This window comes from Jatropha curcas, chromosome 11 (genome assembly GCF_041381405.1).
Source record: "Jatropha curcas cultivar XTBG-Jc1 chromosome 11, XTBG_Jcur_1.0, whole genome shotgun sequence".
Lineage (NCBI taxonomy): Eukaryota > Viridiplantae > Streptophyta > Magnoliopsida > Malpighiales > Euphorbiaceae > Jatropha > Jatropha curcas.
Window position 1 is genome coordinate 11,275,306 of NC_143161.1, and position 22,854 is coordinate 11,298,159.

General features: G+C 35.9%; 2 non-coding genes across 2 annotated transcripts; both read left to right on the forward strand.

Moving 5' to 3' along the window:
• Nucleotides 1–1,733: 1,733 nt before the first annotated feature.
• Nucleotides 1,734–22,854, forward strand: LOC105636772 (uncharacterized). Its single transcript, XR_016318699.1, has 4 exons — nt 1,734–1,922; nt 21,138–21,299; nt 21,522–22,535; nt 22,582–22,854. It is a non-coding gene; the product is annotated as an uncharacterized LOC105636772 (transcript).
• Nucleotides 17,201–17,307, forward strand: LOC149492571 (small nucleolar RNA R71). The gene has a single exon (XR_016319049.1). It is a non-coding gene; the product is annotated as a small nucleolar RNA R71 (small nucleolar RNA).

The window sequence follows — 22,854 nt, forward strand, 5'->3', positions numbered from 1 at the left end:
GTTCTTTTGTCCAATTTTTGCATCTTTTCCGTTACATCAACAAGAAAAACAGAAGTCCAAGGAAAGATACTAAAATATTATAACGAAAAAATTAAAATGTAGTCTCTATAGTTTACAAAATACAACTAATCTGTCTTTGTGTTTTTAAAAATAAAAGAGATGTGTTTGTTATTTCATAAGATACTTAATAAAAATATGCAGCATTTGGACAGAACGACCTTATAATCTGATGAAAATAAACTATAACAAAATTTTAGTTTATTTCCTAAAAAGCAGGGACAGACTAGTTGTATTTCGCAAACCACAGAATCATATTGTAATTTTTCCTTTTATTATTGATATAAAAAGAATAAATATATTTATTGACTTTTTAACAAAGGAACTGAATGCAAACACTGAGTCATGGTAGACATAATCACAAATAGTCCATGTATTATCCACTTTATACTACCTCTGTTTCATAATACTTTTCACATTTGGAATTTCATGTTTCTTAAGAAAACCATTGAATTTGTTTAAGTTGCAATAAATTTTGAGTAAATTTACTATATTACCCTTAATGTAATATTAGTTATTGGTCATATACAAAGGGTAAAAATGAAAAAAAGAATTTATTACTTTTTGAGATCACAAATGTACAAGTATTTTGGAACAAATTATTTTCTCAAATATGACAAGTAGTATAAAACGGAGTAATATTATATAAACTTTTCCTTGTCTGGCTAAGACCATGATAAATGATCTCTTGAATAAAAACCGATTAAGAAAATTGGTCTTGCGATAATTATTTATAAGTTTGGATTATAATTTTTCTCTATATATCCCTCACATTAAATGTAAACTTCTATTCTTATGAAATTCAATTATCTTTTGAATATTATTTCAATGTCTAACTAAAGTATCTAAATGGTTATCTCATACGAAATCAATTTTTTTGGTTATTTAATTAAATAATAGAAAATAATAAAAATTACAAAAATATATAATGATATATACACACTTCATATTTTCATTTAAATTGAAGTTCAGAAAACAAAAATTCAATATAGTACAATAATCTTCATATTTAATATAAATAAAATTAAATATCTAATTTTGAATGGTTAAAATATTTATAGCTTTAATAAAATCAAACTCCATCATTCAAAAATGTATTGAAAATATAAAAAGTTGAGCAAAATTTTCGATCTGTAATAGCAAGTATCAAAAAACTGTATTGGGTTTTAAAGATAAGATAACCTATAAAAATACCCTTTAACTTTCCGACTTATTGTATAATTATTTTAAATCAATCTTTGTGTCTTGGTGTCATGGTGCTAGAACGTTGTAACCTTTGGCACTCGTGTGGCGCCTAGACTTAGCTCATAATCTAGGCCAGTCATGTATATTCCGAGGGTTTTTGCATAATAGTCGACTATAGGACTCATCTTGCAATATATATAAGGGTCTCGTACAACTGTATATGAGCTCAAGGCCTTAGGGCAACCTAGGTAGCATAGAACTGCCTATGCCGAAACCTTCACTTATGGAGAGATGCATTTTCTATGGAGACATCATCCCCTCTTGATAGAAAATGATGCCCGCATCCTAGCTCACTAGGGCTCGGTCTCCCATACCAGCCCTGGGGCGACGGAGAACATTACGCTGGGTCTCCCCTCTCATATTCTTGGTCCAAATATCATCCAATATGCTATTATCATCTCCAATAGTCTTACTTTGTCAATAGGGTTACCATGGTTGGCACCATGGGTAGGGATGCTGGACTCACACCCCTATCTTCTCCCCCACTTAAACAGATTGATGACCTCATCGATCATGCTGCACCAACTCTGTGCTTCTCATCTACAATCATCATTGTTCTCAGCTTTCCAATGAAAAGGTTCTATGCATCTGCTTATTGCGCTGCCTCATGGAGAACTAATGTGAAAATTTGTGTAGTATTTTGACATTACTTCTCTTCTTCTTTATTCTTCTTTTGGGAACAATATTCTTCCACTTTGGAACTACATGTCATCAATATCCCACCGGTCATACTTTATATAACATCCCTTCTCTTATTTACTCTATATTATCATTATCTACCCAATCTTCCACCTTCCTATATAGAGGATTATACTTTATATTATTACATTCTCTACATTTACACCATTCCTCCCCCTTTTAGCCAGATAGGATCCCCATATGTACTCTTCCCCACTCAAACAATCGACGTCCTTGTCGATTAGGGTAGTGTGCTTAAAGTATCTATACATTTCTCCTTTGCCTAGTTGTTATCTGATCTACCTTTTCTTACAATGGGATAGTCCCTTCATTAACTGATTTGTTTCTGCATCGTGTATATTAGCATCCAAGTGCCCATTACTACTTGAGTGGCTATATGCTTCATGCTACTTCATGGCATTGTTATATGTACCTCGCAAAATACAACCAACAAAACCCAAAGCAGCCACAAGATAGAAATATATGAGATAGAATTGGTGAGCCATTTTCTTAATGCATATTCATATTTCATTACATTAGCAGCAATAAGCACAAATGAAATAACACATCAAGGTAAGAAGTGATACAGTTTACACATATAATTTTCTTACCCATCTGCACGCAACACAGTACCCATCTTGGTTCTCTTTATTCTGGGCTTGTCCTTCTAGAGTTATGTGATAATTTGAACATCTTGTTATTCTAGAGTGTGCCATCATTTGAACCCCTTGTCGATTTGCATTCGATCTAATTTTGATGGACTGCAACTTCCTCTTTTAGAGTCATTGTTGATTTGCGGTTGTCTTTCTATGCATTGTACCTATCAAAACAAGGAACTATAGCGCATATGTAGACACACACATTTCTTTCCTTCTCTTTTTTTATTTATATAGTGTAACTGTAGTAATGTAACAATAGTATAGCAATTGATCCAATTAGTAAGAATTAATAAAAGTAAATCCCTTATGATACACCAAACCCGACTCGATTTCCATTTTGATGCTTGCATTTTGCTCTTTTCTCTTATCACCTCGCTCGCCACAACTTCATCTCGACTTATGTTTTGGTAGCCTCATGCTGTATTGGTGCACAAGCTATATATAAAATCATTTTTTTTTTCATGGCTATTACCCCCATTATACAAGCTTAACTTGCTAGGGCCTATAGCACTCCATGAAAATATAAGAAAACGTTATTTGATAGTGACACCTCAAGCCCTCTTCGCTTCCCATACACGATAAGAATATGACTTCTTTTATCATCTCACTTTTGCTCGTATAGTCCCATGGGGAATTGTCTCACACGCTACTCTTGACCAGATGGTCCTGCAAGCACAACACAACCAAACACAAGTATCTCAGCTCATTCGAGGCAAAACATAAATATCTCTACTCATCATTTAAGCCCTTCCATCGAGTTTTAAAAATTTTTATTTTAGCATTGCCCATAGCCTGAAATATCAACTACAGCCTGATATTCCTTCCGCTGAGCTTAACTTTCTCAGCATTGTTCACGGCCTGAAATACCAACTGCAGTATGGTATTCCTTCCGTCGAGCATAAACACATCTCAGTAAAGCATTTGTAAGCAGCTTCTAACTCCCTTGGCAAGCTCTCCCCATAACAATCACATTTCCAACAACCGACTCATTCGGTGTTCTGTGCTCTCTATCTCCAAGGGCAGGAACAAGTCTTATCGAATGTTCAACAAGCAATCTCTAACATGCTTTGTAAGTCTTCCTAAAATATTCCACTGATTTTCCATACTTCCACCTCATATAGGCAACTATAACATGAAGTGATCATCTCTGCATCTAGGGCGGACTCTCGCACCCACTGCTTCTTATTGAGTGCCTCTATGCGCATTAAGTTGCTTGCTTAAGTCAGTTCCAAGCACATGCCTCCCCCCTGCTCCATGTTCACTATATATACTCTATTCAACTTACTTTATACTCTTATTTTCTGCACAAATATGCAATCACTAGATATCCATCGATGATGCTTCATCTCGAATTGTGCCTCTCACCATTATGCCTTTTATCAAGATCAATCAACTCTACCTAGGCCACACTTAGCCGACAATACTCGTCTTAACCATGCCATGTCAACTTCTTGTGTGCAGTCACTTGAATTTTGCATACAAAGTTTACCCATAACTTACTCTCTATTTTTTCATTAGTTTACCCATAACTTACTCTCTATTTTTTCATTTGTGGTATCCGCATAAGCTAAGTCCTTGTCATCGCATCTTCACCTCAACTATGCATACTGCCCCTTTACTCTAAGCATGCTATGCATTCACATTGAGATTTATTGAAAACTCGCATTTCAGTATCCATTCCTGCTACTTGACACCGCCTCTTACTATTGTGCCCAAGGAGCATACTACTCAGAACAAAATGATGCCAACTATTAGATACTGCCATCATAACCCGCATCACTTACACGCCTCTATTACCATTAATCCGGAATGTACGTCTTAGCCAACATTACTTGCACACAAGTCTTTAATAACAGCCAACCATCTCTAGCAACAACCAGCCATCTTGCTCTGATACCAAAACGTCGTAGCCTTTGCACCCGTGTGCCGCCTAGACTTAGCTCATAATCTAGGCCAGCCATGCAAATTTCGAGGCTCTTTGTATAATATCTGACTATAGGACTCATCTTGCAATATATATATATATAAGGGTCTTGCACAACCGTATATGAGCTCAAGGCCTTAGGGCAACCTGGGCAACATAGAACTCCCTATACCTAAACCTTCACTTGCAGAGAGATGTGCACTATAGGCTTTTGGCTCTATAGTGTCCATGGAGAGCTCTATGGAGACATCAACCCCTTTTGATAGAACATGATGCCCGCATCCTAACTCACTAGGGCTCGGTCTCACATACTAGCCCCCGGGTGGCGGAGAGCATTATGCCGGGTCGCCTCTCTCATATTCTTAGTCCAAATACCATCCAACATGCTATTCTCATCTCCAATAGCCTTACTTTGTCCATAGGGTTACCATGGTATGGTAGCATGGGTAGGAATGCTAGACTCACACCCCTATACCTAGTCACCTCCATTTTAAAAGTTAGAAGTACTTACACTCTAAAATTATATTAGGGTTAGAAATTTAAATAAAAATATTAAAGTGGTCCCACCATCTGACCTTAGTTAATTTAACTCGAGCTTAGTCACACACTAAGCGCACCATTTTTAATGAAACTCAAAATCATCATTCTTTTCTCCCTCCACTAGATCAACATCTCCTTTATCTCTGAATCCACCATTATCAATTAATGTATGAAGAACAGAAGCTAATCTAACCCATAGCTGAACCTCTTTCCCTTTCTCTCTCTCATCTACACTAAATCGTTTTCAATTCCCATGGTTACTAACATTTTCTCTAATTTAAATTGAACTTTCTCTCCTACATGAACATCAACATTTGAGATCTCCATTTTCGAACCTTCTACCTTAATCATCAATCATCTTCTTCATTTTCTCTTCATCTCCATTTTTAATCATCTACAAAATTCATATCCTTCAACAATCAACATGGTAAACAATAAGAATCAATTTGGGGTTTTCTTAATTTTTTATCTCTTTAGTGTGGTGCTTGCGATTATATGTTGTTTGGGTTAAATTTTCAATGGGCATTTGATTGGTGATGAAAAAGAGTGGGTGATGATCAAATTGGCAGCTGATTTTTTTTTTTTTTTTTTTTTTGTTTCACTCACTTATTTTGAGGCTTCTACTTAAACTAAGGATGAAAGCAAGGTACTATCAATATTGCACACCTGCTTTATCTTTTTTTTTTTTTCCCTTTCCCTTTCTTTTTTTATTGTTTTGAAAATGAACCTCAATTATTAATACTATTTTGATGGGATACATTTTGAGCTTATATCAGTTTTGGGTTGCTTTAAAAAAAAGGTTGAGAGAGAGAGAGAGAGAGAGAGAAGGGTGAGTTAATTTATTAGTTTCAATACGGTGAGTTCTAGCTATTTGGGCTAATTTAATCCAACGTTCCAATGTGGCTCTCATTATAATAATTTTTTGTTCGCATCTCTAACCCTAATATGGTTTTAGGATGCAAATATATTTAAGTTTCAAAATGGAATACTAGAGTACAAAGGTCGATTTAAGATAATTCTATAACAAGTCGAATAGTTGAGGAATTTTTATAGATTAGGCCTTAAAGATACGATAGTTTTGAATTCTTTTTAAAACTTAGAGCGTTGTATTAAGGTCTAACCTTCAATTTCACTCCGAACTTTTTGATTAGTTACAATTTCACTCTAAATCAACCTTTATACGGTAGACACCCTGAACTTATCAACTAGTTGCAATTACACTTTAATTTGAATTAATATCCAACTCATTATTTTTGCATCTTAAAATTGATTCAATTTTAAAATCAAATATTCAATCTTAATTTTATTTAGTTATTATATGAATACTTGGGTTTGATTTTATTATTTATTATTTAAATACTTGGATATGAAGTTCATTCTTTTACACTATTTTAATCAAAATTCCAACCTTAGTTTACTTTTAGGGTGCAATTGTAACAAATTGACAAGTTTAGCATTTTGTAATTCATTTTTAGGGTGCAATTGCAACTAGGGTGATAAGTTCAGGATGCACAGGATGTAAAAAGTCAATTTAGAGTGAAATTGTAACTATTCAAAAAAGTTCAGAGAAAAATTAAAGGTTTGGCATTGTATTAATTAAAACAAATAAAAAGAAAACAACTCTACTTATGAGTTCTGACTCAGTTGGCAACGTATGTTGGACATGTGGAAAGAGCTCTCGGTTCAATCTCTACTAAATACACCTGCAAGAAGGGAGCGAAGAGTTTGCCTTATTTTGATTAAGCTCCGAGCCGGGATTACGTGATCTTTGGTAATGGCATCTGGCATTAACACTGCAAAAAATGGGTGAATAGTTTGCCTGAACTGTGATTAAGTTTCAAACTAGAATTAGGTGATATTTGGTAATAGCGTATGGCATTAATATCTGAAAAAAGGAAACAAAGAATTTACCTTAAGTGTGATTAAGCTTCAAGCCGAGATTAGGAGATATTTAGTAATAGCGACCGGTTGAATACCAATGGTTTACATATCAATAAGAAAAAGGAAACGGCTCTCTGAAATAGATTTTTTAGAAATAGAAGTATAGAACCAGAATTATTCTCTTGAATTAATTAACTCACTTACGAAACCGCGCGCGTGTGTGAGAGCGTAAAAGTCAACGAGACAGTAAGGATGATGCACATTTTGTTACAGGAAACATCCACGATCGAGGTGTGGGCCCAAAGAAAGTAAAAAAAAATTCCACGATCATGACATGTTATGTAGGGGTGGCCATATTACAGTTCCAGGAACTGGAGCCGGTGGTTCGAACCGGTCCCGAACCATAACCGGAACCGGAGATTTTCGGTTCGATTTCAGTTTCAGTTTTGTTGGAACCGCAAATCGGCGATTCCAGAAATCGGTCAGAACCGGATGGAACTGCCGGTTCTCCGGCCGGTTAGAATCGGCGGTTCTAGCCGTTAGAAACTGTCAGTTTTTTTTTTTTTAAATTTTGTTGTGAAATCTCTTAATTACTCCTTCCAACAACCATAAACGGCTACATAACGGCTAGTTTCAAGGGGATACGTAGGCAACTTAATTTTTTTTTTTTAAAAAAAAAATTAAGTTCAAGCCCTTTTTTTTTTTTTTAAACTTATGTTCAAACTTTTTTAAACAAAAAATAAATTCAGTTGAAGACTTTTTTTAAAAAAATTAATTAAGTTCAAGTCTTTAAAAAAATAAATTTAATTGAAACATTTTTTAATTTTTTAGGTGTATTTTTTTTACAAATAACTTTCACAAATTTATTAAATTTTGAAAACCGGTCTTCAAAATTTAAAATTTGCGATTTGCCGGAAAACCGGTCGGAAAACCGATCGGAACCGTCGGTTTTGAAACAGTACCGGAACCGGAATTGGAACCGTTCGGTTCCAAACCGGAACTGGAACCGAAAATTTTGGGTTCGGTTCCGGTTCAAATTTTTTTGGAACCGGAACCGTGGCCACCCCTAATGTTATGTAATGGAAAGAATCAAATTATTATATTGTAATATTAGTTAATATTAATTAATTAGTTTAAACTATAATAAAGTCAAACTTCCTTATATTATAATTATTATATTATAACATTAACTAATTATTGACAGCGGTTTTCGCAAGTGTACGAAATCGCAACAAGTAATATAGAGTAAGAAAGTATCGTATCCACAGGGATTGATTATCAATTACCAAAATTATGTTAACCTATTATTATTTAGACGATGATAAAAGGAATTCGCTGTAAAGTAAATAAAATTCAAAGGAAAAGAGATCAAACACAAAATTTAGGTGAAAAGAAATCAGGGGATTAAGCTACTAGGGAATTTGATTTCATTTAATTCTATCCAGTTTATTCTATTAGTTCATTAATCAAGTTTAATTGTTCAAGTAGGAGAAAACAACCCTACGGTTACTAACAAGCTCTCCCGATTTATTGTTAGCTATTCTAATCCAATTTAATCACCTATCTTAATAGTGAAATTAAACATGAATCAGATCATTAGGTTTTATGGTTGTTTTATGAATTCACAACTTAATACTTTATTAACTTATGAAAGCCCCCCTTGAGTCAAACCATATAGTTTCCACATCAAGTTATTATTCTCAAGTAAATTATTACCTTGTTCATATCAATAACCCTTCTCCCAAATGTGATTATTGAAATAATTCAATCCAGGGGAATTTTTTTGCCTGGAAGCCTTAAGCACAATAATAAGTTATAACAAGAACAAAGAAAAATAAATCTAATATTATAAGCTGGAATCGAATTAAATTACATCAAATCCCTAGTATAAAAGTTTAGCTAGACATAGTAATTAAATTAAGCTCAATCATACTTGAATCATTCATTATCTTTAAAGACAATAATAAAGAAAGAAACAAGATGAAGAGTTTAGAATAAAAACTGTATCACAACTATGTTGATGGCTTCCTTGAATCTTAGCACATTTATTTGAAGCTTGAAATCTTTGAGAAGAAGAGAATTATGTAAAGTGTTGCACAAAAAACCCAGATCTCCCTTACTATGAGAAGTTCCTCCCTTTATATAGAGATCCTGAAGGCAAGTCTGACTCCTTTTTGGAAAATAGAATCCTTATTTAGCACAAAATCCTTTATAGGAGATCATAACTGTTTAGGCTCTTGATTTCTTCTTGATTAGGACTCCTTTTTCTTCAAGAATAGGTCCAGGTCTTGTTTAGTGTGTTTAGGAAACTCCCTGAAGTCGGCCCATGTGAGAAAGGCTTGATTGCGTGTTAAATTCACGCTGGTTCCGCCTGGGCAGCACGGGCGTGCTTCATGGCACGGGCTGGGCATGCTGTAGTCTGGAGGTCTGGCTAGTGAAGCACGGGGCGTGCTAGGTAGCACGGGCTAGTGAAGTACTGAGGCACGGGCGTGCTACAGAGCACAGGCAGGGCGTGCTCTTCTCTGGAAGTCTGTCTAGAGTTGCCATGGGCGTGCTATGCTTGACACGCCCTGGTCCCATTGTAGCACGGCCGTGCCTTTTGACACACCCTGGCCGTGCTCTCTTCTGTCTCTCCTTTGGTTTACTTGGCTTCTAGCACGGGCGTGCCTTCCAGCACGGGCTGGGCGTGCTAGAAGCTGAGTGCCTTGCATTCTAAAGTTATTTTCTGCGCCAAATTTCTGCAATTTTCTCTTAGATCAAGCGGATTAAAGACCAAGGAAGCTTTTAAACACAATTATACTAAAAGTGATTTAAAATTAAATTAAAGAAGTAAAAACTTACTAAAATTCTAATAAAAACTATATTAGAAACACTATAAAATTTACACTTATCAAAATTCCCCAAACTTAAACCATTGCTTGTCCTTAAGCAACAAAACTAAAGGAAAAATAATTTGACGACACTAGTTTAACATGGTTGGAGATGATTTCCATAATCTTTCATGATATCATGATTAGTAAACAAGTGAATAAACTCAATCGTTCTCCATGCTAATCATACTTAAGTTTGACTTTTATTTTTGAATAAAACACATTCATTGAGTAAAATACAAGTTTAAAGAGATTGTCAACACTAATATTTATTCAATTTATGATAAATAGGACATGAATTATTTAAAGAATTTTCAACCTTTCAAAAACAAGACAATTGATAGTGCAACAGTGGCTTTCCCATATGCAGAATTAGTCATTCTTTCTCCACGATTTAAATGCATACAATTAAAAGATCAAAAGGTCTTTATTTTGGGTTGTAATGGGGCTTTCTGGGTGCAAATTTTGCTTAATCAAAAGAAAGGATAAAAGGGTAGTCAAAGAGTACAAAAGGATGTATAATATTCAAGATTCTATTTTAATTAAACTTTTACTAGTTCTAGGGAGTGTTGGTTTTGAAGCTTTCTTACTAGCTAGAGGCATCTTGTGCAAGGTCTTTTCTTAATATTTTGGCACTATTCTTACTTGCTTTACCATTCTTCTTGCATTCTTTTGATTGCTTTGCATGTGCGTCTTTCTTGATTCTTTCCTCTTTTCTTTATTTGCTAGTATTGATTGATGAATTCTCCCTCTTTGTTGCTATATTCTAATTAAAAGTCGAATCTTTTAATCATACAATCCTTTGTACTTAGGGTAAGAGATTTGAATTTGGCTTTAATGGCCTGGTTTATTTATGGTGAAGAAGAAAATTGTACGGTTTAAAGCTTCAAAGTGGGTTTCAAAGGTCATATATTTTTGTTTAGGTAGTTTAGGCTATATAGGTGTCAACAAAAATTGCCTAAATCATCTCTTTCAAGATGTAAACATTTAAATTTCTCGCCTCGAAGGAAGTTCTAATTTTTGTTCTAGGAATGCCAAGGTTTAAAATACTTTAGAGTAAAACACACATTTATATTATAACTTTCATAAAAATCAGTGTTTTAAAAGTCTAGAAACAAATAGTTTAGATCAATGAACATGATTGAGTCAAAAATTCAAATTCAAAACTTAAATATGCTAGAATTTAGAATCGACTATATTTAACACTCATTACTAGACATGAGAACTTTCAAGCTTACTTGTAATCATTCCAAAAATGTTAAACAAAAACAAAAATTTTTGTCAAAATTCCCTTCCCCCAATTCAATCAATCACATTGTCCCCAATGTGCATAAATTCCCCAAACTTATTGCATTACTAGAAGGAAAGCAGTAAGAGAGAAGAAGAAATCTTACCAATCATTGTATTGAACAATACAATAGAACGGGTGTGGGAAGAGTCTTAGCTAAAAGAGCAACTAAACATTAAGAACAAAACAAACTACTAAAAAGTTATAAAAATTCAAATAACAAATAAACTAAAGTGAAAGCAACCAAGACAATGTATTAGAACAAATAAACAAAAATAAAACAAAGAAAAGTGAGAAATCCGTCAATTCTCTGGTGGTGGAGGTGGCTGCAGAAGCTGGAGGATGGTCTGGAGTTGGCCTTGCATGGTGTCCATCCGAGAATCAAGACTGCCGTTCATAATCTCGATGGACTGGAAACGATCTGCGATCATCGTTTCCATACATTTAAGGCGCGTGTCAAAGAGGTCCATCCGAGACATCATTCTTGCAAGGACTTCATCGTTCGACATGTTGGCTGTGCCTTGGAACGATGGACTGACACCGGAAGTACCTTTCTTGTTGATCGGATGAGGCAAATTCGAATGGAATTTCAGGAGGTGAAGGAGGTTGAGGAGCCGTGGAGGATCGCGTAGTCGAACGCTTCCGAGCAGCAACGAATGATGCGGGTCTGCTACGTTTGTATCTAGGAGGCATTGTTGGAGTTGATTATGTGAAAATTTTGGGTGGAGAGTGTTTGATTTGAGAGAAAAGGGAGAAGAAAAGAGAAAGTTTGAGAGAAAGGAGTTGACGACTAAGGCGTGCGAGATGGAAAAGAGAAGGTTTGGAGGTGTGCTCTTTAAATAGGGGCGCCAATAAATGAGTTGGTCTGATCGTGGCACGGCCGTGCTGATGAGCACGGCCTGGGCGTGCTCCCCTCTGACCTGCAAAACAACAAAAGTGGCGTACCTGGCACGGGCGTGCTCTTCTCTGCCTCTCAAGTTCTTTTCGCGCTCGCGCATATGAAAGTCGCGCTCGCGTATTTTGCTGGCAAACTTTCTGCCTCTCAAAGGTGCTTTCTCGCGCCCGCGCATATGAATATCGCGCTCGCGTCTTCTCGCGTCTTCTGGTCCAATTGCTTCTGACACTCAGATCTGCTTGTCGCGCCCGAGCATATGAATGTCGCGCTCGCGACTGCAGCTCGCTCCCGTGTATATGAATGGTGTGCTCGCGAGTTTTTCTTGCAAATCTTCTGACTCTCTTTTCTAATTGTCGCGCTCGCGCTTGTGAATGTCGCGCTCGCGACTTGGCGTTTTTCTTTGTTGAGACTTGCTTCGTAGCGCGACTTGGGCGTGCCACTTAGCACGGCTAGGGCGTGCTTGGTTCTGGATTTCCACTTTTTCCTACAAAAACTCTTAACTAAACAAAAGAACACTTATGGAGAAAATTTGGGATTTTGACAAATAAAATAGGGAATAAAAATAAATAATTGGACGAAAATTTAATAAAAATAGATGGGTGTCTCCCGTGAGCACTTTTGTTTAACGTCGTTTAAGTTCAACGCACTTATCTTAATTTAGGCTAAGCAAGACCAATTGTAGTCTTGATGGGTTCAAAGGTTTCATTATAATAGCTTCTCAAACGTTGAGCATTTACCTTGAAACTTCGATTCGACTTACCATCCACTATTTCAATCGCGCCATGAGGAAAGATTTCCTTGATTGTGAATGGTCCAGACCATCTAGAGCGCAACTTACCAGGAAATAACCGAAGTCTAGAGTTATAGAGCAACACCTGCTGGCCTACCTTTAGTTACCTCATGATAATGCGTTTATCATGCCATTGTTTAGTGCGATCTTTGTATATTTTGGCATTTTCATAAGCGTGAAGGCGCATTTCATCCATCATGTTTAGCTGTAGCAATCGCTTTTGACCAACCTCCTTTGCATTAAAGTTAAAAAATTGAATGGCCCAAAACGCCTTATGTTCTAACTCTACAGGAAGATGACAAGCCTTACCATACACCATGCGATATGGAGACATACCTATAGGCGTTTTGAATGCCGTTCTGTAGGCCCATAGAGCATCGTCTAGCTTTTTGGACCAATCCTTTCTCGATTGTCCAACAGTGGTTTCGAGGATCTTTTTGATTTCTCTGTTAGTGACCTCTACTTGTCCACTGGTTTGAGGATGATATGGGGTACCTACACGATGAGTGACACCATATTTTGCAAGAAGGGAGTCTAAATATCTATTACAAAAATGCTTACCTCCGTCCGTGATTATCGCCCTGGGAGTTCCATGCCTTGTAAAAATGTTTTTCTTGATGAAGCTCATCACACTTTTGGCATCGTTATTTGGAAGAGCAACAGCTTCTGCCCACTTTGACACATAATCCACCGCCACTAGAATGTATTGATTTGAATATGATGGTGGAAAAGGTCCCATAAAGTCCAGACCCCATACATCGAAGATTTCGACTTCAAGGATGCTGTTCAGGGGCATTTCATGTCTCTTCAAAATGTTACCTAACCTTTGACAACGATCACAAAGATGAACATAGTTATAAGCATCTTTAAAAAGATTAGGCCAATACAAACCACTTTCTAGTATACGCGCAGCTGTCTTGTTTGCTCCAAAGTGGCCTCCACATTCCATTGAATGGCAGAATTTAAGGACACTTTCTATTTCAGTTTCCGGTATACATCTCCTGAAGAGCTGATCACTACAATACTTGAACAAAAATGGCTCCTCCCAATAGTAGAATTTGATATCATGAAAAATTTTTTTTCTTTGTTGGTAAGAAAAATTGGGAGGAGGAATTTTGCAAACAAGATAATTAACAATGTCAGCGTACCAGGGGGTTTGAGCATTTGCCACTAGAAGAAGTTGCTCATGAGGAAAGCTTTCATTGATTTGTAGCTCGCTTGTGTCTTCTTCCCCCAATTCAAGCCTGGAAAGATGGTCAGCAACGAGGTTCTCGGTCCCCTTTTTGTCGCGAATTTCTAGGTCAAACTCTTGCAATAGAAGTACCCAATGAATGAGTCTTGGCTTTGCATCTTTCTTTTCCAGCAAGTATTTGATGGCGGAGTGATCTGTGTAGACTATTGTTTTAGCTCCAATTAGATATGCCCTGAATTTGTCAAAAGCAAAAACAATAGCTAGCAGTTCCTTTTCCGTAGTTGCATAATTTAATTGTGCATCATTCAATGTGCGACTTGCATAATAGATAACATGCAACTTCCTGTCTTTTCTTTGTCCAAGAACAGCTCCTACAGCATGATCACTAGCATCACACATGCTTTCAAAGGGTAAAGTCCAATCTGGTGTGGTGATGATCGGGGCTGAGATCAACTCCTTCTTTAACCTGTTAAAAGCATCTAAACAATCTTTGTCAAATTCAAAAGGAACATCTTTAACTAGTAGATTGCAAAGAGGTTTAGTAATTTTTGAGAAATCCTTTATGAATCTCCTGTAAAACCCTGCATGCCCAAGAAAACTTCTTATGCCCTTCACTGTGTTAGGGGGAGGTAGTTTTTCAATTACCTCAATTTTTGCCTTGTCTACTTCAATCCCCTTTTGAGAGATTTTATGCCCTAGGACAATACCTTCACTAACCATGAAGTGACATTTTTCCCAATTTAACACAAGGTTAGTATCTTCACATCATTGCATCACTAAAGATAAATTATGAAGGCATGCATCGAAGGAAGAACCAAACACAGAAAAATCATCCATGAATATTTCAATAAATTTTTCCACCATATCAGAAAAGATGGACATCATGCACCTTTGAAAGGTTGCAGGGGCATTGCATAGCCCAAAAGGCATTCTCCTATAGGCAAAAGTGCCATAAGGACAAGTGAATGTAGTTTTCTCTTGGTCTTCAGGGGCTATAGGTATTTGGAAGTACCCTGAATAGCCATCTAAGAAACAATAAAAAGGATATCCTGCAAGCCTTTCAAGCATTTGATCAATAAAGGGAAGGGGAAAGTGATCTTTGCGTGTTGCTTTAATTAATTTTCTATAATCTATACACACACGCCAACCTGTGACTGTTCTTGTGGGGATTAATTCATTGTTTTCATTAGAAATAACAGTCATACCTCCCTTCTTTGGAACAACTTGGACAGGACTTACCCAATTACTGTCTGAAATTGGATAAATGATGCCGGCATCTAAGAGTTTAATAATTTCAGCCTTAACTACCTCCTTCATGTTAGGATTCAGTCGCCTTTGGTGCTCGATTGAAGGTTTGTAGTTTTCTTCCATCAAGATTTTATGCATGCACACACTTGGGCTTATTCCTTGTAGATCTGAGATAGACCATCCTAATGCTTTCTTGTGCCTTTGTAAAACCTGCAACAACCTTTCCTCTTGATCAAGCGTTAAGTGAAAAGAAATAATAACAGGAAAAGAATGGTTCTCACCTAGAAATGCATGTTTTAAATGAGGTGGAAGTTGTTTCAGTTCATGCTTAGGAAGTTCCTTTTCTTTTTCATTCAAGACGCTTGACTCATTAGCATTATTTTCAACATGCAAAGTGGTCTCCACACATTCATCGACTACGTCAATTCTAAAACAGTCTCCATGATCCATAGGGAGTTTACAAGATTTAAGTACATCAAATACAATCTCTTCCTGTCCAACTCTAAGAGTCAACTTACCCTCATAGACATCTATCAATGCTCTTGCAGTTGCAAGAAAAGGTCTTCCAAGGATTAGAGATCCTTCCCTGTCTTCATCAATATCAAGAATAACAAAATCAACAGGAAAGATGAATGTACCTACCTTTACAAGCACGTCTTCTACAATCCCTCTAGGATATTTAATTGAACGATCTGCTAATTGCAAAGACATCCTTGTTGGTTTGAGCTCTCCCATACCTAGCATCTTAAAAACTTCATAGGACATAAGATTAATGCTAGCACCTAAATCTGCCAAAGCCTTTTCAAAGTCAAGATTACCAATGTTACAAGGGATAGAAAAACTTCCTGGATCTTTTAACTTTGGAGGCAGTTTGTTTTGGATAATTGCACTGCACTCCTCAGTTAACATCACTGTTTCTTGATCATCAATTTTTCGTTTCTTGCTCAAGATATCTTTTAGGAATTTAGCATAGCTAGGCATTTAAGCAAGAGCTTCAGCAAAAGGAATATTAATTTGAAGCTTCTTAAACACATCCAGAAACTTGAGGAAGCTCTTGTCATCTTGTGCTTTCTTTAATCTTTGTGGAAAGGGAACAGGGGGAACATAGGGTTTTACCTTTTCTTTTTCCTCTAAATCAATGATAGGCATTTTTGATTGTTCTTTTTCCTCCTTTTCTTTCCTCAGTGGTTCATCTAATTGTTTGCCACTCCTCAAGGTGATAGCCTGCACTTGTTCTTTTGGATTCTTTTCAGTATTGCTAGGTAACGTACCTTGAGGTCGAGATGCCATCATGTTTGCGAACTGCCCTAACTGAATCTCCAAATTCCTGATTGCAGCTTGCTAGATTTTATGGTTCTCCCTGGTTTCATTCATGAATTCCATGTGTGATTTGGAGAGGGCAGTGAGGAGGTCATCATGAGATTTCTTTTCTAGAGGGTGGAACCCTGGGGGTGCATTCAAGGCATTGTTAGGATTACCATAAGAGAGGTTAGGATGATTCCTTAACCTGTTATCATATGAATTTGAATAAGGGTAATTCTTTCTTCCTTGATTCATCACATAGTTCACTTGCTCCAAAGTCTGCGGATTTAAGGAGTCCATGATGCATTCCCCAATTCCATGTTGTCCATTGCACCTATCACACACTTGCATAATCGAATTCACAGGATTAGTGGTTAACATGTCCAATTTCCTTACCATGTTATCTACCTTGGCATTGAGTGCTGTAATGGCGTCTATTTCATAGACTCCTGCGGTTCTTCTCCTTTCGGTATTGTTTTGGTAATGGCTGTTGCTTGCCATCTCCTCTATCAACTCATATGCTTCATCAATACCTTTCTTTTCAAAGGATCCACCTGCAGCTGCATCTAAAGTGATTTTAATATTAGGAGATAATGCATTATAAAAAGTTTGTACCTGTAGCCACTTGGGCAAACTGTGATGCGGGCACTTCCTTAGCAAGTCCTTGAATCTTTCCCAAGCTTCGTACAAGCTCTCTTGATCATGATGAGCAAATGTCATTATCTCATTACGCAGCTTGGTGGTTTTTGAGGATGGGAAGAATTTAGCTAGGAATTTTTGAGCTAATTCATCCCATGTTGTAAAACTTCCAGCGGGACACGATTGTAACCATGATCTAGCTTTATCCCTAAGAGTAAAAGGAAAAAGCCTCAACTTGATTGCATCTTCAGAAACACCATTTTGTTTGAATGTGTCACAAATTTCCAAAAAATTGGTGATGTGAGCATTAGGATCTTCACTAGGCAAACCTCCATATTGGATCGAGGTAGAGAGCATTTGGATAATTGCAGGTTTAATCTCAAAGTTATTAGCTTCTACCCTTGGTCTTGTAATACTTGAGGTTGTCCCATTCAGATTAGGTGTTGTATAATCCCTTAAGGTACGGATCGGATGTTGAAGTGGTGGTCCAACTACGTTTTCATTTCTGTTTTCGTTTTCGTTGGCCATGTCTGCTTGTTGTTCAAGTTTTATTTCTCTTGCTTTTCTTGCAGCGTTGTGCCTACGAAAAGTTCTTTCAATTTCTGGGTCAAAGACTAGAGGTTCAGTCGTCCTTGATCTTCTTTGCATGAAACACCTGGAACAGCACTTAAAAGAAAATTAAATAAAAACGAAAGAGTGTCTAAATTAATAACAGGGTAATTTGTATTGATATTGATACGCCAATCCCCGGCAACGGCGCCAAAAACTTGACAGCGGTTTTCGCAAGTGTACGAAATCGCAACAAGTAATATAGTGTAAGAAAGTATCGTATCCACAGGGATTGATTATCAATTACCAAAATTATGTTAACCTATTATTATTTAGACAATGATAAAAGGAATTCGCTGTAAAGTAAATAAAATTCAAAGGAAAAGAGATCAAACACAAAATTTAGGTGAAAAGAAATTAGGGGATTAAGCTACTAGGGAATTTGATTTCATTTAATTCTATCCAGTTTATTCTATTAGTTCATTAATCAAGTTTAATTGTTCAAGTAGGAGAAAACAACCCTAAGGTTACTAACAAGCTCTCCCGATTTATTGTTAGCTATTCTAATCCAATTTAATCACCTATCTTAATAGTGAAATTAAACATGAATCAGATCATTAGGTTTTATGGTTGTTTTATGAATTCACAACTTAATACTTTATTAACTTATGAAAGCCCCCTTGAGTCAAACCATATAGTTTCCACATTAAGTTATTATTCTCAAGTAAATTATTACCTTGTTCATATCAATAACCCTTCTCCCGAATGTGATTATTGAAATAATTCAATCCAGGAGAATTTTTCTGCTTGGAAGCTTTAAGCACAATAATAAGTTATAACAAGAACAAAGAAAAATAAATCTAATATTATAAGCTGGAATCGAATTAAATTACATCAAATCCCTAGTATAAAAGTTTAGCTAGACATAGTAATTAAATTAAGCTCAATCATACTTGAATCATTCATTATATTTAAAGACAATAATAAAGAAAGAAACAAGATGAAGAGTTTAGAATAAAAACTGTATCACAACTATGTTGATGGCTTCCTTGAATCTTAGCACATTTATTTGAAGCTTGAAATCTTTGAGAAGAAGAGAATTATGTAAAGTGTTGCACAAAAAACCCAGATCTCCCTTACTATGAGAAGTTCCTCCCTTTATATAGAGATCCTGAAGGCAAGTCTGACTCCTTTTTGGAAAATAGAATCCTTATTTAGCACAAAATCCTTTATAGGAGATCATAACTGTTTAGGCTCTTGATTTCTTCTTGATTAGGACTCCTTTTTCTTCAAGAATAGGTCCAGGTCTTGTTTAGTGTGTTTAGGAAACTCCCTGAAGTCGGCCCATGTGAGAAAGGCTTGATTTGCGTGTTAAATTCACGCTGGTTCCGCCTGGGCAGCACGGGCGTGCTTCATGGCACGGGCTGGGCATGCTGTAGTCTGGAGGTCTGGCTAGTGAAGCACGGGGCGTGCTAGGTAGCACGGGCTAGTGAAGTACTGAGGCACGGGCGTGCTACAGAGCACAGGCAGGGCATGCTCTTCTCTGGAAGTCTGTCTAGAGTTGCCATGGGCGTGCTATGCTTGACACGCCCTGGTCCCATTGTAGCACGGCCGTGCCTTTTGACAAACCCTGGCCGTGCTCTCTTCTGTCTCTCCTTTGGTTTACTTGGCTTCTAGCACAGGCTGGGCGTGCTAGAAGCTGAGTGCCTTGCATTCTAAAGTTCTTTTCTGCGCCAAATTTCTGCAATTTTCTCTTAGATCAAGTGGATTAAAGACCAAGGAAGCTTTTAAACACAATTATACTAAAAGTGATTTAAAATTAAATTAAAGAAGTAAAAACTTACTAAAATTCTAATAAAAACTATATTAGAAACACTATAAAATTTACACTAATCAATTATAAAATTAGTTACGAAGCAAAAGCAATGGCGAAAGTCCAAGTAAAAAAGAAAAAAAGGCTTTCGAGTGTATTTTCAGGATTGAGTTAAATTTTAAAAGAATTGTTTAGTTTGACGGGATTAAAAAATTTGTTATGATTTCTAAAAATTTTACATGAATTAATTCAAAATTAATAAATAATTAATATATTATTTTACACCTTAAGGATAAGGATGGAAGTGGTATGGATATTTCAGGATACCGCTTCGCTTAATATATATAGTTATAAATATGTTTGGATCGGATATAAATAGGAAAATTACTATCCATAATGGATACGGATAAGGTACGGGTTTAGATACTTGGATATTCGCTACCTATTAACCCTATATTAAACTAGTTCGGTAATGGGTATCTGCGAGTATTTTATCCATTATTAATAAAAAATATATTTTAAATAAATTTGAATTTGGATGGTCAAGATTTATGGTTACTCTACCTATTTTAAATGGGTGCTTAAATGAGTATTTAAATGGGTTTAACGGATACGAGTATTAAAATTTAAACGGATACTTATACAGGTAGTTTAAAATTCGCGGTATCCACCTGTTTCCATGCTTATTTAAGAGATGTATTGGATTAAGACTCCATTAGATTTTAAAAGGTTTTTGAAATTTTTGGATTAGATAATGGATTTGTGAATGACTCTTTTATTCATACTTAACACTCTAAAATCTAATGAAATCACTAATGTTATAAAATCTTTCCAAATTAGCACTCTAAAATCTAATGAAATCAATAATTTTATAAAATTCTTTCAAATTAGCAACTTTTTTAAGTATCACCAAATTTGTATGGACTTTTAAAAGGTCATAATTTACTATCATCAAATTTTTATGGATTTTATAAGATTCTAAATTGAATACCACAAAATTTTAATAGATTCCAAAAAAATCTAAATAGAATACCATTGAAATTTTAAAAAATTTTTTAAAATCTAACAGACTATTAATTTAATATACCCATTAAAAAAACATATTATAAATTGAACATTTGAAATTATTGTATTATAATATTAATTAATTATAAAATTAGTTACGAACCAAAAACAATGGGAAAAAGTCAAGAAAAAAAGAAAAAGAAAAAGAAAGACTTAGAAAAAGCGTATCAAACCCTGTATATATTGAACATTTGCACCCATCAGCGACTTTATTCTGAAACCAAAATCAAGTAGGAAAAGAAAAATTAGCTAAAAAATGGTCAATCCGTTTCCAGAAAGAGTGGATGAATTGTGGAATCACTGGAATATAATAGCAGGTACTATATTGAGCCTGCTATTGCAAACCTTTCTCATACCATTTGCTTCTTTTAGAAAACGCACTTCATCGAAGCTCATGACCATCACAATATGGTTTGCTTATTTACCGGCTGACGCAACCGCCAATTTCACCATAGGATTAATCTCCAGCAGCCAAACGAGCTTAAACAACAGTGATCTATAGGGTTTCTGGGCTCCTTTCCTTTTACTTCATCTCTGTGGACCCGACACCATAACTGCATTCTCTCTAGAAGATAATGAGCTTTGACTTAGGCATTTGCTTGCTTTCATTTTCCAAGCATTAGCCACAGATTACGTTTTTGTCCAAACACTTCCAGAAAATAAGGTAATGATTCCAACACTTCTACTGTTTATTGCTGGGATTATTAAATATTTGGAACGCACTGGTTCTTTGTATCTTTCCTGTATGGATAGATTTCGAAGCTCTTTGTCTGATGCCGAAGTGAATTGATTAACTTTAAAGGTTTCTTCAGAAAATCAGTTAGAAGCGGCGCAAAATGCTTATCTTTTGTATGAATATTCGAAGCCAATAATTTTTGATTTGCAGGTAGCTGTTCAGTTAGTACGCATAACCCGATATTCCTTTAGGGAAATGTCTGAAGAAGATGCTTTAAGAGTAATTGGGATCGAGCTTAATTTCTTTTATGATGTTTTGTTTACGAAGGCACTTGTTATGAAGTCTAAATGGGGATATTTCCGTTATATTTCCTTTACTTCAGTTGTTTCGGCTCTTGCAGTATTTCATTTTAATGTTAATAAGGATAATTTCAATAGCTTTGATGTTGATTTAACGTATGCTTTACTATTTGGTGCTATTGGGTTGGATTTAATAGCAATCTTCATGACTATTTTCTCTGATTGGAGAGCAGTTCATCTTAGATCATCATATCATGACTCGAGATCTCTCACTGCTTTATTCAATGATCTGAGGTTCAGGATTTTCCGCAAATTGCTTAATATCAAGAGGCAGCAGTGGTGTTCAATAATTTTTCGCAGGTCGTCTAACAGGGTTTCCTGTCATAATTTGATAAGATATGGCCTGCAAGGGAGTCCAACGAGAATCCATGTCAGCAATAACCATCGCTTATGTGGCAATTTTATCCAAAGAATGTTTCAATTTTCATATATTGATAAAGTCATAGTTTTCGTCGGCCTTAAGGATTTCGTAGATGAGATAGTATATGTTTCGAGTGAGCCACTTACTAAGGAGCTTTGGAAATTCATTTTCAATGAGGTGAAAAGGAAAGAAGCTTCTGAACAGATACGTTCGGCTAGAGGAGAATTGATTATCAGACATGATCTCGGAGACGAGGACCATAGCTTAATGTATTATGTTAAAGATGTTGCTTTTGATCGAAGCATTTTGTTATGGCACATTGCTACGGAGGTCTTGTATAATACGGATGATGATGAGAATAATTCAAATCCAAAAAGTGATGGGCATAAGGAATTTAGTAAGATCTTATCAGATTATTTATTCTATCTTTTGACTATGAAACCTAGTTTGATGGCGGTCGCGGTGGGTGTTAATGAAATAAGCATTCAAGAAGTTTATGCTGAGGTTGAAAAATTATGTAAAACCAAAGAGTTGAGATGGAATGAATTAAAGAAAGCGTGTGAATGCCTTCTTGATTTTCAGGGATATAGAGAGGTCCATAGTAAAAATTGGAACTCTGTTGGCCGAAGAGCTCACGGAGTTGGAGCACAAGAAATGGGAATTAGTAAGTAAGGTGTGGATGGAAATGTTGTGTTATGCTGCTTGTCATTGTAGGCCAACTAACCATTTACAACAATTAACTAAAGGTGGAGAGCTTATTACTTTTGTTTGGATATTGTTTGATCATTTTGGACTTATTGTTCCAACATCAGAATTTGTGTAA